This window comes from Anser cygnoides, chromosome Z, assembly GCF_040182565.1.
Source record: "Anser cygnoides isolate HZ-2024a breed goose chromosome Z, Taihu_goose_T2T_genome, whole genome shotgun sequence".
In the NCBI taxonomy this organism is placed as follows: Eukaryota; Metazoa; Chordata; class Aves; order Anseriformes; family Anatidae; genus Anser; species Anser cygnoides.
In genome coordinates this window covers 9,024,355-9,041,768 of record NC_089912.1, presented here as the reverse complement: position 1 = coordinate 9,041,768, position 17,414 = coordinate 9,024,355, and the positions used below count along the sequence as shown (strand labels likewise).

The 17,414-nt window shown below is 37.4% G+C and overlaps 1 long non-coding RNA gene across 1 annotated transcript; it reads left to right on the top strand.

The window, feature by feature from the left end:
• The first annotated feature begins 13,650 nt into the window (after nt 1-13,650).
• On the top strand, nt 13,651-16,170 carry LOC136789048 (uncharacterized). Its single transcript, XR_010827781.1, has 3 exons — nt 13,651-14,473; nt 15,234-15,346; nt 16,035-16,170. It is a non-coding gene; the product is annotated as an uncharacterized lncRNA (long non-coding RNA).
• The last annotated feature ends 1,244 nt before the right edge of the window (nt 16,171-17,414 follow it).

Genomic DNA, 17,414 nt, shown 5'->3' with positions numbered 1-17,414 from the left:
AAATACCACCTGGTGAGAAGTTATTTCAGTGGCTAAGAAGGTGTTTGATTTTACAGGTGAGGAAAAGAAATTTTGTGTTTGTCTCAGATGACAGTGGAAGGTGGTTAATACAACCTCCATAAATGCTCAGGTTTCCAACAGCCAAAGCACTTGCTTTTGGAGAAAATGAAGATTTGGTACATATCCACACACTGAAAGAGAATTTTTGAGAGAATTGCTGCTGAAAGCTACAAATACATCTGTTTTGTATTCATGACTAAAGCATTTCCTAGCAATTTCTGGTGTGCAGCTTTTCCTGGATAGAGAATGAAAATCGATAGGTGTATAGCACATTCATTCTGTGAATGCAAAGCAGGAATCTGCTCAAGGACTGAGACATCTGGTCTCCCTTGTCCAGCAGAAAACAGGATAGAGCACAAAATTCAGTATTTTCAATAATGGAAAATCCTAACTTTTGACACTGTATTTTTATTCCAGACTGAGAGGAATATATTTTAAAGCTACTGAAAAATATGTTCAGGCCCACTGCATTTCATGAGGAAACATACTTCTGTATGATTGGAAGTAAAAGCAAAAAATACTTTACTCAGTGAGGGAACATATTTGTTCACTAAAATCTCCATCTTTTTAAAACAATTCAGCAGGGAATCTACCTGACAAAGGCAACTACATCTCTTAACAGTTTCATATTTCAGACAGATAGAAGAGGAAAAGAATCAACTCCTGCCATGTACAAAGTGGGGAAGATAAAGAAAAACAGCAGCAGGAAATCACTATTGCCCAGAGTGACTAGTCAGAAGTGGGAGATGTTTATAACTTCCAGGCAAGACAACACTAAAGAGGAGTTATCTGTTGCTTCATCAAGTCTTCAGGAGAGCAGCACTTCTGAGAGCAGTGTGCTTTTCTGCTGCAACAAAAACATCCATCCCACAAGGAGTTACCACTACATCCATCTCCAGAACTTGTAAAGGGCCCATTACTGCTGCACCCAAGCTTCTAGCAGAATCAAATGCATTTATATTCACACCATTCACACAGGAAAATCCGTAATAACCACAGCATAGAATATACGTATTTTACCCCAAAATGTCACACAGTAAGATCTACTGCACAGTTTGTAACTTAAGTCCATTCTGAGACAATTCTAAAGTTGGCATGCTAATCTCTGTCTGCAATATATCATATGTGTGAAATATACAAGTATGAACATAATGTACAGCATTACAGTTCATCTGTGGAACTCTAACCAATTGCTATGGGATTTACAAGCCCTGTAAGAAAATTTCTATATGCTGAATTTTGTATAATGTCAAATGAATTTCCATTTCTCAGTCTCACTTTGCTGACAAGTAAGAAGTAGATCATGTCCACAAAGTGCAGACTGAAAATCACTAGGTAAGACTTCAACTTTACTTTTACTTGACAAAACTTCATCCTTGTTGTTTGGTATTTGGATCTGTTTCCAGGTTAATGGAAGGCACCGTGGTTACGCAGGTCTTTGCAGTTCCAATCATAACAACTACTTCTGACTGCCTGCAGTCAGACAGGTGAAGTAGCCCATGCATTATCGAAAAGTCTTCCCTGCTTCTAAGGTGCAGTTGAGGACACTGGACTCAGACCTGAGTTTCTGCATCCTCCAGGATGAGCAGAATAGGACTTTCAGGAGAATATTTTAACCCTTTCATAAAACAGAAAGCTGAATTCTGTTTTGCTGTTCACCCATCCCTACTGAACGGATTTGCTTTTGTTTGTCATTGTTTCACCAACAGACATTTTTAGGTTGCCTCAGTGGCCTCAAGTCTTGGTAAGAGTTTGACCACAGTAATCATCAAGGACAAAGAAGGAAATGAAAATAACTGTTAGGTGTTGTAGTCCAAGTCCTGCTTTGAGTAATGAGAAAATAAGCATTTGTATAAGTTAAATCTCCCTCACCAAAAGAAGAAGAAGAAAGGAACACTACCTCAAAAATTCCAGTTAGAATTAAAAGAAGGCAGGAGGTGCAACTCTTGAAAGTAAACAATATCTTATGTTTTCACTTTATTTTTATTTTATTTTATTTTTATTTTTATTTAAAATTTTTTTTAAATGAACATCCACATTAACTGCCAACAGAGGTGTCTAAACCTGTGGCATCTGAGGAAGAATTAAATATAATAGGGAATTCAGATATGAAACTAAAGATTAGGTTCTGTGTCTTACATTCACATAGCTATAATTTTATTAGATGCCATTGAGGCTAGGTTACTTCTACTGCTTCTGCTATTTCTATTCCATTAATAGAAGCTAACAAAAGCACGTCTAGGAAAATTTACCAACAAGCAGCACTGACTACAGATTCTGATGAATTTTGTAAGTGTAAGCTGAAATGCCTTGCCTATTGCACCTGTGATGCTTATTACAGCTGGCAGCAAACTTCATAGCTATTAATCATGATAAAGGTTTCCTTTAAGGAGAAGATAATCATGATAAAGGTTTCCTTCTATAAAGGAGAATCTGTTTCTTTCATACAGGTTTATTTCTCCTTCAAGATACAGGGAATCCTCGAGTTAAGATAGTTAGAACTCCCCTCAACACAGTCTAAAACACTCAAACTGTTCTCCAGCATAGGGGTTTGTGTAGACACATTATACAAATTTGGCACCATGATTGACAGAAAACATGTTGAGGTGTCTGTCAACCTATCCATACAGGAGAGTAGCAGGGTACACAAAATGTAAGACAGAGGCAAAAGTTTTTCACCATTCCTTTGAATCTTGCCATAAAGTATTCGTACATATTCAGCTGCAGACTGGGGTTGTCCTGAACAACACAGAATAGGTTTACAGCATAGTGTATAACAATATTTCTGGATTTTATGGTAATTGAAAATTCAAAATCTAAATTACAGAAAAAAAAATCTAAGTCTCTGCATAGATTTGGCATTTTCTATAATCTTAATATTAGGATTGAATAATAATACTAATTATAATAATAAAAAAAGAAATTTAGAAATAATTTTAATTCTTAATATTTATTTTCTTTACCTGCAAGGGTTAGAATAATTGGAAAAAAAAAAAAAAAACATCCAATACATTATTATTCCAGCAGAAGTAAGGCTTTCACATCATTTCAAGTCAGCTGGCTCTCATCCAAAATCTCCATATCCATATTTTTGATATATTAAAAATGCCAGCATGGTCTTTCTCTCTCTCTTTTAAAATTGATTTGCTTATTTTTACACAGAACAGAAACTCAGCTAAATATCTCTGAAGAGGGTAGTCAGTCCAAATTTTTGTCAGTTAGATGTAGTGTATTAACCAACACACATTTTATGAGAACAAATAACTCCTTACTAGTACACCTAATACTGCCCTGATAGTCTCTTATATAAACACAAAGGAATAGCCAGGGATGTTTTCAGACAACCTTTATGACCAATTAAGGTAACCTCAGCTAGTGATTTTCAAAGTACTGTGAGAAAATGAAATACCCACAAAACATAAAATACTTAGTCCCAAATAAAGAACATATTCCTCACTCTTACTGTGGCAAATGAGGTACAGAGGTACAATATTGGTGAGTGAGCTTTGCTGGTCATCCAGTGAAATCAGTAGCAACATCTGCAGCCATCAGGATACCTTGGTGCCTGAGATTTAATGAAAAAAAAAGAAAAAAAAAAAAAAGAAAAAAAAAAAAAAGATTTGCACTGTACTGGTACTGTCACTCACAAACTTTTCTCCCTCTCCACTTAAATTATAAGAAAAAAAAGAGATGAAAAATATATGCCAACAGGGTAATGTTAAAGCATAAATTCTACTTAGAACAGACTAGTTTCAAAGACAGAGAACATTTTCAATAAGTTCTTATTTTCAATAAGTTCTTATTTTCAATTATTTTATTTTATTATTTATTTTATTTTATTTTATTTTATTTTATTTTATTTTATTTTATTTTATTTTATTTTATTTTATATTATTTATTTATTTTGTGATTGCTGCATTAACTTGTGGATCTGTATCTGCAGCACAGGAGCACAGGTGGAGTGTCCTGGGAGCAGGTGGGGAGGAAGGAACGCTGGTGGATGGTGTCACAGCCAGTGAAGCCTCATCAGATCTTTGCACCAAGAGGAAGAGGGAGCGATAGCAGACGGATAGCCCCTCTTGCAGTGGACAGAAACACTCATCTGCTAAAAAGAGCTGCTGTCTGTTGAGGTTTGTTGTGCAGCAGATGATCAAATCTGGGACAATGGAGAGCAGCTTCATCAGACGATACGGACCTTGGCCTTTTGGCCCATGCTGCTCATTCCCCTGATCACCAGTGAGGTACTGCCCAAAGGCAGAGGGAACCACCTGGCCCTCTCCCAAGAGACAGCTGGGATCAGTGCACTGTGAGGGACTCTTTAGGCCCACTTGCCACCCTGGGATCAACAGCCCAGGATGAGGCCATGGAGGGCTTGGGTGCAGCAAGGGCAGGCAGGCCCAGGCAGGGCTGGACCCAGAAGCCCCCTGGGGCAGCAGGTAAGAAACAAGGAGCTGCAGAAAGAGACCCTCATGCACCAACCTCAACTGCTGCCCTTCCTGGCAGCTGGCCTTCAGGGTTAGGAGGTGTGGAGTGTAACAAGTATTGTAGGTGAGGGACATTGAGATGGGGTGAAGAAGGAGTGTTGTTTGAAGTCCAGCATGTGAAGCGGAAGGAGAGTTGTCTTTATGCTTGTTTAATTATGTCTCTTTCTCCATTAATCAAAAGTTTGTGTTAATTGACAATAAATAAATTACCAGAGCTGAGGCTGTTTTACCCACAACAGCAGGACATGAAATCTGTATTCATTTGCTCTTGTATGATGGTTTCAGGTTCCCCTCTCTTTCAGTCTCTGCACCCTGACATCAAAGTCTTCTGGAAATGTTTTATTGCTTCATATCTGACACCCTTTAAATAGTTCACTGGTTTATATTGTTGTTGTGAAAATATGTATTTTGTTTGTTTGTTTTAAACAGGAATGTCCCCTTGAGGTTTCTGGAGTGTGAATTCCCCCAAGGTATTACTTTAAAATAGACACAGACAGGGTGCTACAGCACTACCCAATGTCTAAGTCTGATTTAGGCACTGGAAGTTTTAAATTTTCAGAAGTCTACTAGTCATTATGTCTGTTCATCACAGAAACACAGTTGGAAACATCCTTTTGGAGAAGGTGGCGCGCTGGTGAGTATTTGTCAGTTTGAATGTGGCTGATGCTATCAGGATGTTATTCTTAATACTTGATGCAGCTTCAATAGAAAACAATGCATCTGCAGGCAATAATTTTATTTGAACAAAACAAATATATATATATATTATTTTTTTTTTGGTACAAAATACAATGTGATTTGTGTTGCATCTGTAGCTCTCAGAGTCTTTGCGAGTGGTAGAAAGAGGAACTGCACTAAGTGCTGCTAAAACAATCCCCAGCAGGGAGGGAGTTCTTACTCCTGAGGTCCTCAACTACCCAAATAAGTAAGACAAAAATGTATGTATATATATTGTTACTGTATTAGCAATGGTAGTTAAGAAACAGATTTAAGAATTTTAGGTAACACTTTTGTCTGTTTCAGGGTTTAATGAACTTAGCTCTGTTCTGATTTCAAAGGACTGGTTAGAATCCTAAAACTCACTGTCACTTACATGTGATTCCATATACCTTCCAGATCTGAACAGTTTGGAGAGTTTGTTGCACAGTTTTTGCAGAGTTTTAATTTGTTGTTTGCCAAAAATAAAAAAAAGACAGGTTTTATTTGAATATTTTAAATTTTTTTAATTTGTTTGTTTTCTAGTTTTGGCCTTTTTTTTTTTTTTAATCTATATAGGTTTATTTATATAATTCATCAAATTTCATGTTGACATATTTAACAAAACATTTTAAAGTGGTGTTTCAGTCTGAGCTGTATCTGAATGAATTTGTAAAAGAAAATCATATGACTTTCAGCATTACTTTTCAGCTTTCAACCCCCTGAAGGAAATATAGAGAGAATGAAAAAGTGTAGCACGTTATTTAGAGTGACAGAGTTTTGCTTTCCACTGTTTCATTTTGCAAGCTAGTTTGAAAGCTTGTCTGAAGAGCGTTTGTCAAAAAGTAATAATAAAAAAAAAATGCTTAAAACCAGCAATACTGACCCAAACTATATCTATATGCTTCTGGAAATCTGCTTCTGATGTAAACAAGACCTCACAATCTGTACAAGAATCAGAAACTGAACCCAGAATTTCTGAGTTGTGTTTCAGTCAACTGGGAATGTAATGGGTAAAGCCTTGTTTGTTCATTAAATGTTGCTGATAAGGGAGTTTCAACGGTTGACTGCTTATACCCCCAATATCCTGTTGAAGGAAAAAAACAAGTATGGGAATTTCCTTTTAAGTTAACAATTGCAATAGAAACCAGCTCCAAATAAGGGCAAAATGGCATTCCTCCTTGCATGGGAACACAGATACCGCAGCAAAGTCATGACCCCAACGCAGAGGAAGACGACGATCTTCATCCCCACGACCACCAGAGGAGTGATGAAGACCCCCTAGCAACAGGCCGCGCAGTCGTAGAAGACACCAGTAGGTGCTACTAAACCCGGAACTACTAGGCTATAAATCAAGACTCTGGCGGGCTTAGGTGTGCGCCGTTGGTGGAGCAGGAGACTCCCCGGCCACCCAGCGCTGTTTTACTTATCGCTGCTTGCTGAATTGCTCAAATAAATAGAAATTCGATCTACCTTACCCACGATGTGTCGGGAATGATTTCTACCAAAACTAATTTATAACAGGAACATCAGAGCTGCATAATGGACAGATGAGAAGTGCTCTGTAATTTTGTTGTTTCTCCTATTATTGTTAACAGAAAGCAAAAAGAACAGTGTTCAATAGACTCTCCCAGGTTAGAGCTATCCTTTCCCTAAAGGCACTTGTGTCTTCTAGCAGCCGGTAGTTTGAAGTTCTTCTAGGTCTTAGGTCACACTAGGGCAATCATTTAAATAAACATTGAAAGATTTATCTTTGCTGATTTTGTCTCTTCTGCTCTTGATCCCCTTTATAGCTTCAGCTTCACACGTAGTTGTGGAAAATAGTTGAATAATTTTGTCCTGCACTGTACATATAAAGCCCTTCAGCTTATTTGCCCTAAACCATCTGCCTGTATTTCTTACACTTGTCATAAATCGAGACAAGTTAACAATTGCTTTTAATGATTTCTTCCTTGTTAAGTTATAATAAAGATGTTCAAACATGCTCTGATTAGATTTTTTCTCTCAGCAGAAAACTGAAGAAAGATAACGGGCATTGTAAAAAGGAAACTAACTGTTACCTTGGGAGGTCTTTCTCTTGTTTTCTTTGTGATTTTCAACCTCTGTCCAGGCAAGGCCTCAGTGGAATTTGTATGACAAAGGTGAAAAGTACAAAAGTGGGTATTCTTCTCAATGCTACAAAAACTCTCACGGATTTTGTAACAAACAGAGCAGAATATATCTATATGTTTATATTGTTCTGATGGGTGGCAGCTTAAACCTGTGCTTTGGTGCTGTCTCTGTAATCAGATCTGGTCAGATCTATGAGGAAAAGGTCCAGTAGATGTAGAGCTTCCAGTGAAAGTCTGGTGAAATTATTTCAATTAGAATCCCTCACAGAACTTTATGTGTAACTATGCAATGGTGATTTGGAGTCAATCTCCAAATGGTCTGTGCAGAACACATTAAGATTTGAGAAATTCTGTGCAGCTATGGGGTGATTAAGAACATATTTTTTATAATATTCTTAAGGGCTCTTCATGTTTCCAGAACTGCTTGTCTAACTACTTGCCTATGACTAATGTTCTGTACATTACCTAGCAGTTCCACATTGCTCTGGACAACAAGATTTTTATTTATTTATTTATTTTCCCCCATTGCTGACTAAAGCTTTGAAAAAATCAGGTGTTTCGGTTAAAGCTGTGATCTTTACTGCATTCTGTATTGTCTCTATTTTTAGAATGTGTTACTCTTAAATACATGAAAAAATCCAAAGCTTTGGTAGAAGTTGAGAGCAGAAGAAAAAAATGATTGTTTCAGTTCTTGTGTTGTTAATTTAAATTAACAAGGCAATATTCGTATGTTAGTTGCAAGTCATGCTAATGGTAGGATATCTTTCCTTAACTGTAATAAAGATTTGAGTCTTCTGCAGATACCTGTAAACTTGGAAATCAAAATGTGCATAGAATAAAAATGTGACATCCACATTGAGTATAGTTCAATGAATTTAAGGACAAAGAAGAAGCAAGGGCACTCAGTTTCCTGTTTTGTGGTAAAACTAATTTCAATATTTTTATGATTGTGAATAGCACTGAAGACAAGGACTTCTGAACAGGGGAAGGAGGAAAGGAGGGATGGAGAAACATTAAGATGAAGATTTGCTCAGGAACCAGCTTTCAGGAAGCACAACCGGGCAGAGCCAAGAGTTCACAATGTTATTGAAAGTCAAATGAGGGATATAGTCCTCTTTCTAGCACATTAAGAATTATTCCACTAATCTGTTATATGTCTCAACTGGTGTAAATTTGTTGTCTGGTGACAGGAATCATTACTTCATTCAACTCCTTCTGTAGCTAGACTTCTTTTTTCCCTTCTTGAAATGGCATAATATTTTTGTGAATAGCACATTAGAATAAAATTTGAATCTCCAGCATATTAAAGTCTAAATTTAAAAGTGATGCATAGACAGGCTGCTACTGGGATTCTTCTTTTTGGCTTCAAGTTTAACTACACATTAATTACGCTGAAATGAATTACTGATTATAGAATTGCACCAGCAGAAGATTTTGCTAAACTCTTTCTCATATTTTGACTGAAAAAGCATAGTTTTGAATGTAAGAGTTAAGTATTAATATTGAAATTAAATATACATGAAGAGAACTGCTTCCACGTGCTCATATTATGAGTCTAATTTAAGATTTCATTTTAGCAGATTAAGCCAGAAAGACTGGGACTGTTTCATTGTACCATTAATCTTAAAATGCCAGTAGTTGAATCTAATTGCCTACATAAAAATTGTAGTACCACTTTCTATTTCTATCTTTGAATGCGATTTGGTCTTTTCCCCACATTTCAAATACCAAAACTTTGGTATAAACATTCAATTATCAATCACAAGTTAAAGAACGACATGTTGTTACATGCAGTAAGTGAATGTGTTTTGCAGTATTTGTGGAACCAAGACGCCAAGTACGTGCCGATCCAATATCATCATGCTTAAATCATGTGAATTTTCACTGGCTTGTTTTTATAACAAGTATTTCAGTCCCTGTTAGAGTCACACATGACAAGCTTTCAATGACATTGAAGAGGAGAAGTAAAAGATAAAATTTCAACAAGAAATGCAGGAATATATTATTGTGCTGAAAAACCATGAAAACCTGCTGCTGAAATCCCCTGACATTGAAAACTAAGGCTGCCAGCCTAATCCTGCCCAGCTGGGGGATTGCAGTAGAACATAAACTTTTTCTGATGCATTGAAAATGAAAGTTGATTGACAGTAATAATCCTGCTCTCATCTTTAAGCACAGTTAGCAGTGAAAACTGCAGAGCTTCAATTGAATATTACCTACAGGTGAGAAAAATTGTTAATTGGTAGTCTTTGGAGAATTTGGAAATCCTACTCAAACTGTTTCAGCACTGCTTTTGAACATCCTTGCCAGAGAATGCTATTGAAACTACCCCAATACCTCTTACCAGGAGAAGAGAATTCAGTAAAACCTGAAGACGTGTAGCGTGACTGTATAAAATAAACAAGAATTTACACAAGGACATTATGTCTTTGAAAAAGCCTGTACGCATGAAGCATTTTACCATAGCAAATAATATATATTAAAAACAACATCCTATGCAAGCTGAGTATGCAACTGTATCCCATTGCACCCACTATACAGGATATTAGATGAGTAGAAATAGGAAACAAAACAAAACAAAAGGTTAAAATGCACTTAGAATTTTGCTTTATTGTGCAAAATATGACTTTCATAACTCTGGAGGTCTTAACCATCCTGTCTATATGAAAAATTCAGAAAACCTTGTATCATTTATATTTTATGATTTTCAGTCCATAAGCACATATGCAATAACAAACCCCCACAGCTATGTTTGCAATAGCTAGTAACTTCAGAACAATTAGGAGTGCAAAGAACTTACAAGATGTTGTCAAGTGAAAGCATAGCTTGTCCAAAATAGTAGGGTATTTAAAGCACATTTCATAGTAGTTACCACTAAAACCTATCAACTGCAACTTTACTATAAAAGAATTTACAGCACTTAAAAATATTTGGAAAATTTATATCTATAAAGATACTTTATTTTAAATGTAACGAAGAGTATCATTAAGAATACACTTTAAATGAATTTTGTGTGAAAGCTACTAAGGGCGCAGAAATGGCTGTTTTACCATAGTTCTGCAAGTCTAGTGTGTCCCCAGAACAAGCACAAGAAATAAGACATATTCCTCAAGACAGACTCTGCAGATCATTCCCTTTTCTGATGTTGCACCATTGTTTACATGCTGAGGTAATTGACATAACTCTGGAAGTGAATGCTTATGTTACATATTGCCTATATATTATCTTGTCTGTTCCTACACTCATTTTATATGTTATTATTTTAATTAATTTTGGGGGATGATTAAATATTCTTTGCATTTATGATTAACAATACATTATTACTTTCATCATCTAGTTCATATTTATATGACAGCCTAGTGTCACCTGCTAATGTTGTATATATATATCACCTACACGTTAATATACCATGCTGGTGTTATTCATAGAACTTACACTGTTTATGCTAGGGAATCCCTGTCTAGGTGGCAGATGATGTGCTGAGTAAGAAAAGCCTAGGTATCCCATGTTGGTGAGGATGCTGCAGCTCCCAGCTCCTGACTCCCCTTCCCTTGCAGAGCAGCTCCTGCTGCTCCACAACACAAGGCCCCACAATGACTGTCAGGGCTGACCAGCCCTCATTTCCCTCTAGAATACCCATTATCTGGCAAATCACCTCAAAAGAGCAAGGAATTTTCAGCTGAGTGGTGAATTGTCTACTTATACAAAGTGCATCACATGTTTCTGATCTTTTTTCTTATCACTCAAGTGTTGTGACACATTTCTAACTAGTCATGTCAGAAGTATAATTATCTCCCCACTAACCCAATTAAGTACATAACAAATGGTAGGGAAATTCTCTGGAGCCTCCACTTGCTTACAAAGGCATGTGTAGCGCATGTTAAAAATCTTGCACTGAAATGAGCCATGGAATTCATGACTTAAACAGATTAAATATAATTCCAGCAAATATCACATATCATTCATTTCTGATTTAAAATAATAAAAAAAAAAGGGTATGTCCTAAACTGTGCTAAAGTGTGTCAAAAGTTACTCCTGTTATATATTAATTTCATGTTTGTTTTTAAAATGTTTCCAATATCTTGATGTATTTAAAATGCTACTGTACTTGCTAAACTTCCTATTTATGCAGTCACAACTTCACAAGTGAAAAAAAAAAAGCCTGTGATCTTCTTTTTACTTTATTTTACCAATTTTACTGATTTTACCTATTTCTTATTATTTTTACATATTTACCTTTTTATTTATTTATTTATTTTTATTTTATCATTTTCTGCACCAGAAAGAAATGATCCTTTTAATTATTTCTATCAAAAGCAGGGTTCTTCACTCTGACCTGAAGAACATCTCTGGTCTAAAGCTATTTACATTTTCGCTAACAAGAAGCAGCACTCTATAGCACTGCTGTTCTTCTGAAGAAGTTATTACAATGGATGGCACCCCAGGAATTTTATACAGAGCAGACTGATGACTGGCTGAGATCATGCCAGTGTGTTTCTCTGGCTCAGGGATGTCAGATGAAAGCAAGAAATATGACGATACAGTGGGAGGCAAAGCTTATAAAAACCATAGCAAAAACAGACTTTAATGAATTTTTGTTGACTATTATGGTGGGTATTTCTGAGGTTAAAGAGAGGTGGCTTTTATTCAAGATGAGGAGCTCTCAACATGGAAAATGAGTGAAGGTGGTGTATGTTTGGTGTTAGCACAATCTCATTCAGGTTGCACAATCAAATCTTGTCAAGCAGTAGGTACCTTGTTGGAATACGGTGAATTGAAATTAGATCCAACATGTTTTAATACAAAACAGGTCTTAGACACAAGCATGCAGAAATATTTCCCCCCTTGTACAAGGAACTCCATGCCTGAATATTGGAAAAAGAGCTGATGAAACCACTGGCAGTTCCAAAATAATAAGAAAATTACTAAAAAATAAATAAAAAATAACCAAACAAGAATTCTTAGTAGTTTGGCATAGAGTTTAAGAGTTTAATGATGAGAAAATACCAAACAGGGAGATTTGATTTCTGTTCTGTCTTCTGTTACAACGTCTGAAATTGAAATTAGGCAAATTTCACTGACACCTGGGGAATCCTGCCAGTGGGTAAATAACAGTGCATGTATAAATGCTTGAAAATGCACCTAGAAAAGTCTAGAAATGTCACCAAAAGAGGTGTTAGGTCTAGTAAACATAATTCCATGAAGCGTCATTGTACTAAGCCTCTGAATTTTGTCTTTCTGCTGTGTTGTAGTCAGATGTTTCTACTCAAAGTTAAAGGACATGCTTATACATACACAGGTGCACTGCTCAACTGCTCTGGCTGTTGTACAGTGACTGTTCCCTTAAAAACAAGCAGCTTTTCTACATTTAACTTTTAGCCTATAGGGCACCCATTGCTCCCTCAAACTCTTGCATCAGTTACTACCACTTAACCAAGTCATCCTCCGGTGCTTGTGGGCTGCTGCTGCTGCTGAGGCTGTAAATGCTACAATTTCCGAACACCAGGGTCCCAATATACATTATGCATGGGGCCGACAAGGGTCCAAATGAGACTGAAATCAAAGGTCTTGACCTCACTGAAATTCTTGCCTAATTTTTGCAGTCAAGATCCTATCTCCAATCTGTCTCAGTTTTGCAGCCTAGTCCTCTCTCAAGTGATGGACAGGAAAGCTGAGTCTGCACAAGTAAACACAGCTATTGTGTATATCATTGGAATCAAATTCATAACTCTGTTTAATATAAAGTGACTGAAACTTATCCATGTCTCAGAAGGACAAACCTTATCTTCCACACGTGTCTTTTCCCTGAGGAAAGTCACTCTCCATTGCAGAATGTTCCAGCTCTGGGAAGAGAAAGGGGAAAGGAACAAACCGTGGGAGTGCCCTACTTCATCCAAATGTGCATAAGAGAGTTAATAATTTCAGCGGATAAATATTTTTCCCAACTCAAAATAAAGTCAAAACAAATTGAATCATGAGTTGAAACACTTGTCTGATTCGATGCTTTACAATATAGGTTAATTAACATGTTCCTCTCTTTCTATTATTGTTTGTGCTGATGTGTAGATTTATAGTTCAAGTCACAGATGAATTTCTCTAGTCTGCACTATGTGAGCATGACTACCTGTAAATCTGCATTTCAAATATTTTTCCAGGTTAGTAATTAACTTGGTCAGGAAAAGAGCTGTGAGGCTCCAGAGCTCACTGAAGCGTAATTCTTTACATGACACTCTATCTGCAGTTGTTTTCAACCAGAAAAATACTCTACTCCAGAGCTTGGCATGAGTCCGTAGTGCTGAGGTCCTGCTGCACAAGGACCCTTTTGTCAGATATATATGCTATGAGTAATGTGTACAGCCCATTGACCCTGGGTTATTTAGTTAGACTGCTGCTCTTCCACTCTTCCGGAATGGCATGTCCTTAAGGAACCATTCTCCTTTTCCAACCAAGATATTTTTAATCATTTGCTTGTCTTCAACAGATAAAACCAAGAAACATTGTTGCTACTGTGTATTTTCTTAGCATTGTTTTCTTATTATTTTCTATCTATTAGGTTCCATAATACCAAAAATGAGGCAAACCAGACCACTGTGTGGGTAACTACAAACCAGAATGAGACACACAGAAGTATCAACTGATGAAGACAGGAAGTCAGGCTGGTGCTAAAAAGATGGAGAAGCGTGGATCCAGGCTGATCTGTGCAAAAGAGGCCATGGTGCCTCACTGTACTGGGTTGGGCTGGGATGTTAACTTTCCCTGCAGCAGCCCATACAGTGCTGTGCTCTGCACTCGTAGCTAAAACAGCAATGGTATCACACCAGTGTTGTGTCTGCTACTGAGCAGTGCTGGCACAGCATCAGGACTCTCCCTAATTCCCCTGGGGGTGGGCAAAGATGTGAGAAAAGAAACATCACTAGGGCAGCTGACCTAAACCAACCAAAGGGATGTTCCATACCATATGATGTCACACTCAGCAATAAAAGGTGGAAAAAGGAGGAATAGGGGAGGGGTGGGCGGCTCTTGTTGTGAAAACGTCTGTCCTCCTCCCGAACACCGGCTACGTGCGTTGAGGCCCTGCTTCAAGGACGTGGCCAAGCATCGCTCATTTGTGGGAAGTAGAGAGTAATTTCTTTCCTCTGCACTTCCACATAGCCTTTGCTTGTTTCGCTTAGTTTTCCCTTTCCCCCTCCCTTTTCCCCTTTCCTTTTTCCCCTTTAGTTAAACTGTTAATTGTTTAGTTAAATTTTTTAGTTAAATTGTTTAATTAATAATAATCTTTCCTTGATAATTATTTTTTTCCCTTTAATTAAATCATCCTTATCTCAACCCGTGAGTTGTTCTTTCCTTGAGTGTTCCACCACACTCATCTGCTGACCTCCACCATCTCTGCTAGCAAGCTGCAGTTGCGATTTGTTGAAGAAAGCCTGGTTCACTGTCCCCAAAGGCAGGGACTTTCCTCCCACTCCAAAACAGGAGCAAACACTCATGTGCTTTCTGTGTATGTTGATAAATTGATATGAGTTTCACCACTGGTCCTTGAGACGTCATTGCCACATCATTGACTGTGGCATCTGAAGCTGGGTAGTAGCTGTTAATCCTAGAAACACCTTCATTTCTTACAATCTTGATCTCTCCGTACTTCCATGAATAATGGATTTTGCCACACCAATTTCAAATCTCACTAAGCCCCAAGTTTAATTTAATGTATGTCATTGTGTGAACATTTTTACTTATTGAAAAAAAAAATAGAGATAGATACCACTCCTCTTCCCCAGGCTTATCTCCATCAATACTGTGGTAGGATTAACAGAATTTATAGAATTATGACCAAAATATTCCCTGAGAACAAAGATATATTACTTACTGCTTCTGTCCTTTTCAGAGAGAAAAAGAAAACCAAGTAAGAAAGTGAGGCCCCCAAAGAAAATGTGGACTTCAAAGACTGCAAATTTGAAATTTAAAAAGCACAGCTTTCTGCTATGCTCTTTCCACTTGGTGAGTTTGGAGACATGGAAGCAAAGACAGCTGAAGCAATGTGTATATCCTTCTACCCCACATAAGAAAAACCTGTTCCCAAAGGTTTTCAGAGAGCTGGTGGAATGCACCACAACCAAAGGTGGTCTGAGATTAACAATATTAGCTAAAAACACCTTGTCAGTTCACAGGGCTCCTCATATTACCAAGAATATTTAATATTACATTGAAATAGCTGCAAAGGCATTTAATTTTGCTGCAATGACATCAAGTGAATCAAAGAGGATATAACATCTTTCCTTTACTACCTCATAACCTATGGAAGACACCAGCATTTGAAGTATGATGCTCTTGAAACTCCTGACCCAGAATTTGTATTGCTTTGATGCAGAAAGGGGCATCCCTCCTCAACAGCAGCAAGGGTTGTACAGTCAGCCATTCATGATGAGGCATGAATATTAGATGTATCATGTTTTGTTTCTTTCTTTAAAACAAAAAAAAAAAAAAAAAAAATATTTTAATGAGTAACTGTTTCTAGGAGAAATAACACTGATAGATAACTTTATTTTTAACGGTAAAAACATTGTGTTCTGCTTGTGTTTGCACACAGCTGTAGACATTCTAGTGTGTGCCATACAAAGTCTTCTTAACCCTGCTATGTTTCATATTGTCTTTTTTTTCTTTTTCTTTTTTTTTTTTTTTTTTTCAGAGAGTCACTGAGCCTGATGCTCCTCGCGCTCAAAGTGAAGTTAGCAGCCTGGAAAGCTCCTGCCACAGGAGAAAGACCCTAGTTATTTCAAAGGCATTGTAAACTTCAGACTGCCTCCTTTCTGGACAGATGTGATCACAGGGTGCAATCAATTTCTATTTAAACATAGGCAAAATAGCAATTCAGGGATTTTGTCAAAAGCACGGGGGAAAAGGGATTCTCTCTGGCTTGTACGAGATTGCCTTTGATCCACACAGTGCTTACAACCCTTTTGATCAGTTTGAAGTTCTAAGGGGAGGTAGAGGCAAACAGGATTTTTACAACACCTTTTTGTCCTAATCAGTGCTGAATGGGGACTAAATTGCCTTTCAGCTTGCTCATTTCTGAGTATATCAACCTCACATGTGGGGTCCTTTTGAACTTCTCTCAGTTAATACACCATCTCGTTCCCAGTGGCCTGAGTTACACAGACATGCTGAGCAAAGAGGAGACCGGCTCCTCTGGCTGCCTTCAGTGCAGGGATTCCTGTGAAGTTTCAACATATTTATCCAGATACATATTTTAAACTGAGTTTACACCTGGGATATTTATAATTGGTGCATTCTTCAATCTGACCTGTAAACTCTGTTGCTATATCCCTATGGGTGATCAAGACCCTGAGCCTGTGGTGATAACTTCAAACGGCACTGTCCCATTGTTATTAGTTGGAGTAGTATTGGACAGTTGCTGTTCATCACAATCAAAATGTTAAGTTATTTCCCAAGGATCAGGTAGGTTTTTGTCTGATGTGCGTCTGAGTGTGGCCAATCAATGCTCAATAAGGGCACAAATCTCCATGAGCTGTTGTCCTCTGTTGGGCATGGAGGTTTTCACAGATCAGTTTGCTGACAGCTCGTAGTGCTGACTGGCTGGTGGTGGTTTGTATGATGATTCCCACCACAACTGTGGAAACCCTGCTTTCAGGGATTTGTAACCAGATGAACAAATACTGTACCAGAGAGCACATGAACTATTTTGTCTCCAGAGAAATATTGTGGACAGAGCTTTATGTACAATATGTATTTCTCAAGGTGATGAGAATTTAAATGGGCAAATGTATACTCAAAAATTATTTACTTAAAACCATTTTTTCTGTGACTGGTGATGCCCTTTTTAATGTTAACATCCTTGGAAATAAGAATAACGAGCTGAGAGAGAAATACCTTTCATATTTTCTCTTGGCTGGTGTCCTAACACAACAGCAGGGTTTGAAGTAATTTTGTGCATGTGTAGCTAGATAAAACATCAAGGAGGGTAAGCTAAAACATCAAGGCATACATTTAGAGACACTAATTATCATCCAGAAACAAACTATTGGTATTAACCTATATTCTATAACCA